This window comes from Colias philodice, chromosome 29 (assembly GCF_061535455.1).
Source record: "Colias philodice isolate Cphi_HAF_F1 chromosome 29, ilColPhil1 Martin Lab GWU primary, whole genome shotgun sequence".
NCBI classification, from domain to species: Eukaryota; Metazoa; Arthropoda; class Insecta; order Lepidoptera; family Pieridae; genus Colias; species Colias philodice.
Window position 1 is genome coordinate 558433 of NC_143114.1, and position 8419 is coordinate 566851.

General features: G+C 35.7%; 1 long non-coding RNA gene across 4 annotated transcripts; it reads right to left on the reverse strand.

Annotated features, from left to right (window-relative positions):
* Window positions 1-951: 951 nt before the first annotated feature.
* LOC149475678 (uncharacterized) lies at window positions 952-6983 on the reverse strand. Of its 4 annotated transcripts, none has more exons than XR_016317952.1 (5): window positions 6870-6983; window positions 6057-6191; window positions 5315-5414; window positions 2598-2711; window positions 952-1485 (listed from the first exon to the last, which is right to left on the reverse strand). It is a non-coding gene; the product is annotated as an uncharacterized LOC149475678 (long non-coding RNA). The 4 variants fall into 4 exon arrangements; XR_016317949.1 differs by having other exon boundaries at window positions 2584-2711; XR_016317950.1 differs by lacking the exon at window positions 6870-6983 and adding an exon at window positions 6498-6647 and having other exon boundaries at window positions 2584-2711.
* Between the last annotated feature and the right edge of the window lie 1436 nt (window positions 6984-8419).

Below are 8419 nucleotides of genomic sequence, written 5' to 3' on the forward strand. Positions count from 1 at the left end.
AATTTTACACCATATAACCTTATATATATATATATATATATATATATATATATAGATATATATATATATATATATATATATATATATAAACACTCAGTAAATACTAAATACGCATAATGAAGTAGGTATATCAATTAAACAAAATTGTTACGGACGACAACCTAATCCCTTGTAAATAGTTTCACCACCTTTAATTGTCTTAAGTATTTTTATATTGTATAAAGTTCCTTCGTGTGTTTTTTGATTATCATTTTATAGTGTTTTTGTGTGTTATTTTAATATGTAATTAGAGAGTTTATAGTACGTTGTTATTTTTGCTACATTTTATTATTGTATCGAGTCTATGTAAAAGTAAAATATAACGTAGTAATTCATTCGGTAGACGCACGCGGCACTTTTACCACCGTCGGGTGTATACTGTGTAAAAATGCACCTCTAGCCTACGGGGTACGGCGTCTTACCCACCGTCGGGAGTAATCCCTGTAGTTTTGTATAAGAGTAACGACTTTTGACCGCATAACGTACAAAACAAGGTCGGTCGAGTCAACGCATAATGCGAAACGGGTCAAACTAACAAAGTCGGGCACAGTCTCCTATACTGTGCCCCAATCTACAAATATTTTTGTTCCCAAACAGGGCGATTCGTCCTCCCATTAACCCGCCCGTATTAGCGGGCGGCGCCATACACCTGCTGCAGAGGACGAATCGTCCTGAACAGCATCCCCCACGCAGCCTCCTAACGGAGGCCGCGTGTGTGAAGACCCTTGCTGCTACGCATAACGTACACCACTCCGCACAGTCAAGAGCTCATCACTTGAGCAACAGCAAGAAGCAAGAAGTCTCACGGTCAACAGTCGTCGCTCAGCGTACCTACCACTATTGTAAATAGTATTAAGAAGATATTGTACGTCGTTATTAAGAAGAAATTGTACATCGTTATTAAGAAGAAATACAGTCCGCTGAATTAAGAAAAGGCGGGTTTTATTACATCCCCAATTGGCCCCCCATAAAAATTTAAAATACAATATTGTACAAACAACTTTTTATGAAAGCATTCAAAACATTTGCATATCAATTGATACATCTATAGGTAAATTACACATTCTTTGTGTATATGCTCCTCCAAATAGTAGCAGATTTGCCACCAACAAAATGAGAAAGGTCTTACTTAACTCCTAAGCCGTGTCTTGTCATGGGTGATTTAAATGCACATCACATTTTAACACGTTTTTCACATGTGTGACTAATAATAATAGAGGTAACAGTTTATATAATCTTATTGATGAATTTGATATGTGTATTCTAAATGTCAGGCAACAACTGTTTGATATCCCAATAGAAATGTTTCTGCAATAGATTTATTCCTGGTCACTCCCTCATTGGCTCCTCTGTGTGAATGGCATGTCCACGACGATCCAATGGGTAGTTATCACTATCCAACTATGGTTGTTATGAATGTGAAACCATCTGTATATGAAGTACGTCCTGTGGATGAAAAATGTATTTATAGCAAGGCAGACTGGTCTAAATACCATGAATTATCAGAAACCTGTTTTTCAAATTTATATATAGACTAGAGGTCCGCCCGCGGCTTCGCCCGCGTTTTCAAAGGAAAACCCGCACAGTTTCCGTTCCCGTGGGATTTCCGGGATAAAAGCTACCCTATGTGTTAATCCAAGTTACCTTCAGTAGTATCGGTTCAGTAGTATTTGCGTGAAAGAGTAACAAACACACACACACACATCCTCACAAACTTTCACATTTATAATATTAAGTAGGATTAAAACTGCTTTTTACATTATCTCTGATTAATTTTTTTTATTTATCTATCAATATTTCTGAGAAACACGAAATATAAGGTTATTTATTATGCATACCATGTTTAAATATAAATTTATAGTTGAATCGTTTCTATCGCCTTAAATACGTATTTTATCATAATTTATCACTTGAAATTTTCCTGACGCATAGAAATTCTCCTGTCTTATCGAAATTTTCCCGACTTATGGATTTTTCCTGACTTATAGAAATTTTTGCGGCAAAGAGAAATTTTCCTCACGCATATAAATTTTCCTGGCTTATAGAAATTTTCCTGGCGTATATAATATTTCCTGACTTATACAAATTTTCCTGACTTATTGAATTTTTCCTAGCGTATAGAAATTTTCCTGGCGTATAGAAATTTTCCCGACTTATGGAAATTTTCCTGGCGTATAGAAATTTTCCCGACTTATGGAAATTTTCCTGGCGTATAGAAATTTTCGTGGCTTATAAACATTTTTCTTCTTTAAAGAAATTTTCCTGGCGTATACAAATTTTCCTGGCGTAGGTATATGAATTTTCCTTTCTTATGAAAATTTTCCTGGCGTATAGAAATTTTCCTTTCTTATGGAAATTTTCCAGCTTATAGAAATTTTCCCGACTTGTGGAAATTTAAAATTTTCCTGATTTATAGAATTTTTTCCTGACTTATCGTAATTTTTCTGTCAATCGAAATTTCCCTAACTATTGTTAAAAGCATTTTTGTAATCTTCCTAAAATTGGAAATTTTTACGACTGATTAAAGTACTACCAACCACCCACCTATTCCCACCCACATCCCGTACGCTATGCTCTCTATCCACAGGCCGCGCGTGCGCAGAATGGCTCAGTATCTGCATAGCTAGCGAACGTATAAACTCGCCCGGTCGATGGGCGCTTTCACCAGGGCCCTGGAATTATGGAATTATTATTAATTTCATGAACAATATCATCATCATCATTTTTATTGAAAACAATATTCATATATTTTTCTTTGCCCGCGGATTCCCCTGATGTTAAATTCGCATTAGTATGAGTCGTTTCACCGCTGTCAAAAGTTACCCATGGCCATGTCACATTAAAACGAATAAACACACTTTCGCATTTATAATATTACTAGAGGTCCGCCCCGGCTTCGCCCGTGGTACATATTTCGCAATAAAAGGTAGCCTATGTCCTTTCTCGGGTATCAAAATATGTCCATACCAAATTTCATGCAAATTGGTTCAGTAGTTTAGGAGTGATTGAGTAACAGACAGACAGACAGAGTTACTTTCGCATTTATAATATTAGTATGGATTTATAATGTGGTGCTCATTTTTTTTTTGTAATAAATTATCCTGCTAACGCTATTGTATTTTCGTTGTTTTATTTCAAGTGAACACCCATACAATTTTGTCACGAGCCGCCTCTGCCCAGCCCCCCTAGTCAAGTGGCTTTCTGTTAGCGTAGCGTTCAATAGAATAGACTACGAATGTATGAGATTGACGTAGGCTGTAGATAAACGTATCTATAGTCCGTTCGCGTTAAGAAAATAGTGAGTCATCGTTGTCCGCCGGCCTGGCCACGCCCCAAATTAGAAAGTCGAGTTCACAGTGACCAGTTGAAATCTGACCTTCGAACAAAACGGTTGTGTATTTTGCGTGACTCGTTCAACAATAAATTTTGAAAATGAATACTTCACCAATTCGAAAGAATAAAAGTGGATCAATAATCCATAGCGGAGAGAGACGCATAATTTACAATGTTTATAAGTACTTTAAATTGTGTGATTTAAATGCAACTGTGCAGAGCATAGTCATAAAAACAGCAAGTGCATGCGGTGTGTCCGAAAATACTGTTTATAAAATTATTAAAGAACAAAAGGATACCAACACATTAAAATCATAATAATAATTTAATGTTTAAAAAAATGTTTGTACTTTTTCTCCACTGTGAATACACCCTCATCCTGCAGTTGCACTGATGACTCACTATTTTCTTAACGCGAACGGACTATACAGGTTACGTCAATCTCATACATTCGTAGTCTATTCTATTGAACGCTACGTTAACAGAAAGCCACTTGACTAGGGGGGCTGGACCCCTTGATTCTACGCTCACGCGTCAACACTGTACCAATGTACTATGTAGTAATCTATAATAATAGTAATCTATAATAGTAGTAATCTATACTGATATTATAAAGAGGAAAGTTTTTAATTTTGTATGTATGGTTTTCATGTATAAACTACAGGACCTATTTCAAAAATTCTTTCACCATTAGAAAGCTGCATCTTCACTGAGCAACATAGGCTATATTGCATTTTCAAAAAAAATTGAGATCCTTACCAAAAATGCAATAATGTAACCCAAGGTGTAAAAAATTCCTTAATAAAAATTCTGTCATCGCGTGCGCTGCGGAATCTATTGAAGATAGAACAAAAAAATTTTCTACGGTATTATAGAATGGATCAATATCTACAAGAAAGTCCGCAATACCATATGTCCATCTTCAGTAGTTAATATGTTACAACAACTTTTTTACGTTTTTAAAGTAATTAGAAGTGCCGACAGTAATCAAACCATGTTATCCATACACATATATTAATCCTCATCCCATTAAATGATGTTTTATTATAGACTGTTTCAATACCAGCAAAATACTTTTTAAATTAAAAAAATTGGATATTCCATTCAAAAGATATAACGAATTTTTAAAAGTGTCAATCTACAGAAAATAATAATACTGTTTAATACAATGAGCAGGCGTAGTGCGGGACGGGGTGAAGGTGAGGACTGAGGAAGGAGGATTGACTTGCGTAAAGAATGTTTTACTCATGGACTATTGTATGTTGGCCTATCCCGAGTCGGAACTCCAGAACATCAAGTAATTTTGCTATAAAAATATTGAATCTCTGTTTTTTTAACAATTTATACTGATCAGGTTCAATTCAAATCAACCGGACTGAAACTACTTGATGTCAAAAATTTTTCAAAACCTGTAGAGTATTTTTAAATTTACTAATATAACATTCTACATAAATGGTGTTATGAATATAAATTAAAATCTGTTTTGGTTATTGATTAAATGACGCTGTGTATCTAATAATCTGAAAGGAATTTATCAATAAAACTAGCTGCTCCGCGCGGTTTCACCCCCGTGGTTCCTTTCCTGTTGGTCATAGCGTGATGATATATAGCCTATAGCATTCCTCGATAAATGGGCTATCTAACGCCGAAAGAATTTTTCAAATCGGACCAGTAGTTCCCGAGATTAGAGCGTTCAAACAAACAAACAAACTCTTCAGCTTTATAATATTAGTATAGATAAGAAAACTAGGTAAACTAAAATTTTCATGTGATTAAAAATTAAACCTATAGTCAGATCTATAGTAGAATTTTCACTGTCACAATATCGCTATCTATGCAGGTGAACCCGCAGAGCATTGCTAGTATATTATTATTTCATATGTAGTAATAGTGAAGTTAGGAAAACAAGATGTTTTTACAAAATAAAAACAAGATTTATTACCTGTAGCTCCGCCATAGTGACATTCCCAGCACAAGAAGTCTGATGATCACATCACGTCATGTCTACCGTCAAACCGTTTCTGCTCAGGAACAAACTCCATCTGAAACATTCAACACAATATACATTATGTACATATTACTTGTGTGTGACAACTGAGTATCTGAGGACATCAATCTAAGGGACATTTTTCACTCATCTTGCACCCCAGATCAGATCGGGCCGCTCGGGGCTCAATGGGTTAATTTATCCTTATTAGAATTATAATTGCATTTGAATACTGTCATATCTTCACTACATAGTATGAAGCAAAGTCGCTTTTTCTGTCCCTACGTCCCTTTGTATGCTTAAATCTTTAAACCTACGCAACGGATTTTGATGCGGTATTTTTTAATAGATAGGTGCTTCAAGAGGAAGGTTTTAGTATATAATTTATTAGGTTTTAGACAAAGCGGGCGAAGCCGCGGCCGGTAAGCTAGTATTCTATAATATTAAAAAAAAGTTTTTATAGTTACACCACTTTATGGCTAGCTATGCCCCGCGGCTTTACCTGCATTGCTCCACTCCCATTGGTCTTAGCCTGATGATATATAGCCTATAGCCGTCCTCAATAATTTTCAGATCGGCCCAGTAGTTCCTGAGATTTATTATACGTATCGATTAAACTAATTTTAATGATTTTTAGTTTGTTTAGTTTGCTACTGCTAGCATTAGGATAATAAATGTTAAACATTTGAATACTTACACAAAACTTATCAACCAATGGATCCGAGGCAAGCAGCTAGTCACTCGCTAGTATAATAGAACCTTAACCATTATCAAATAGATATAGGTAACTTCTAGAAACGATCGACGACTCACTTTCAGCCGCATTTTCCATCTGAAATATCAAGACAATTCAAAATAAGTTACGTTATAAATATTACATATGCGTTTTATTGTGTAATACATAACTTCTTAGCATAACTTACAAAATACATAGAATCCTAAATTAAGTGGTACAAAGAGAAATGTGCGTATCTAATACTAATATTGTAAAGAGGAAAGGTTTGTATGTATGTATGTGTATGGTTTTCACGCATAAACTACTGGACCGATTTGAAAAAATTCTTTCACCATTAGAAAGCTGCATCTTCACTGAGCAAGATGGCCATATTGCATTTTCAAAAAATTTAGAGATCTTTACCGAAAATGCAATAATGTAACCCAAGGTGTAAAAAATTCCTTTATAAAAATTCTGACATCGCGTGCGGCGCGGAATCTATTCCTTGAAGAACGAGGATGGTTCTCATGAAAAAACGTAAACATGTAGGTACCACGGGCGAAGCCGGGGCGGACCGCTAGTAACTAAGCTGTTATAATAATTAAACAAATGACGGTAGAAACTTCAGATAATGTTTTAGAGATTATTAACATTTTTAAATATAAATTATTGAACCGTTACAAAAGTTAAAATTAATAATACTTGCTTCAGAGATAATCGGGAAGATACGAAATCGTAAAATAAACGGAAACTTTTTCATGAAATATGTAATTAATAGCATAGGTTATAACTCACCTTTATCGGAGAAATCACCACTTTTAACAGATACGATAAATTAAAGATATCCGAAGAATTTATTTGAAAAAAAACTCAAACGATGATTACTGCTCCAGCGGCCAGCCTCCAAAACAAAGAATACTTATACTCTAAAAAAGAGCTCCAAAAACATCGAGATAGAATGTTCGAGATAGAATGTACTACGTACTAGAGAGGCGATCGCTACTACACTCTCTTTAACACGAGCTAGAGGTAAGAATCACAAGTCTCTTTAGTCTGTGTCGGACTGTGCCCCCCGCTTGCCGCGTCAACACGTGTTATTGCTCTGTTCAAAATGCCTTCGTGTTTGCTTAGATATTGTTTTAACAGTTCCCATAATACAAACAAAGCCCGAGGAGTGACTTTTCACCAGTAAGTTTCCTTATTATGAGTAAGTCATGCATTTTACTAATATTGTTATCATTTTGCGAAAAATCACCACGCGTTCTGCGTTTCGCGCCATTTTTCATAGACTAACAGCACAGACGTGACACTATCGATGAGTCTGTTAAAAAAATGTAACTGGATTTTTTTAACTATGTATATACAATATCTACTAGGAAAGATTACCGTGGTGTAGTACCTAAATATTTATACTTTTACCCGACTACGCAAAGTAAAACGGTAGGTTATATTAAGTAATATTTATTTATTTACCTATTTTTATTTATTAAAAAAAGCCTAATCAATAGTTGTTCCAATAGGATTTATAAATTATTATGCACAACAATTACAAATAAACACAACATTCACAGAAACTAATACAGTAAAAGTTCCTTAATCGCGCTTCCTTTATTCGTGTTTTCACTATTCGCGGATTAAAAAAATGCGACCCAATTTCTATATTCACGACTAAAAATTTTTTTTATTCGCGGATTTAATAAGTACATACATAATAATAAAATTATTCCAATAGGTATCTTACCCAATATCCTTGTCAAATGGACTAATAAGAAAGTAAAATAGATCTTATAACAAGTTAGCCTAAAGTACATAATATTATGTTCTTAAATGATATCGCCGAGGCCTTTGACACAAGCCGCCTTTGTCGCAAGCCACCTCTGCAGCGATTGATGCATTGCTTAATCTTTGAACTTGAAGCCACGCCTCGCTCGTTCCACACGTACCCCACCACATCGGCCGCGCGCAATGTTTTTGTTTGGAATAACCCCTCTAGTAATATATCTCGATGTCCAAAAACGAAATTTGAAATGAATGAATTTTGTTTTTCAAGAACAAAAGAAAAAGCCACTCGTTGCTCATTGGCTGATTGTTCAGCTCTTTTTATTGGTTGAAAGCTAGCAATGTTGCCCGATGTCAATTATAATTCACCAATTATGAAAAATTGATAATGTTCGTGTAATGCTAGGCGTCCATTAGAGGCGGATCGGGCCGGGCCGCATCGCAACGGGCCGTCTCTAATGGACGCGCTGTTTGCTCCTGCGTCCACCTGTACGGGGCGCGGCGGACCGCCTAGGCGGATTTTATCTAACAGACGCTCGCCGCTTACATCCGCCTGCCTGCGTCCA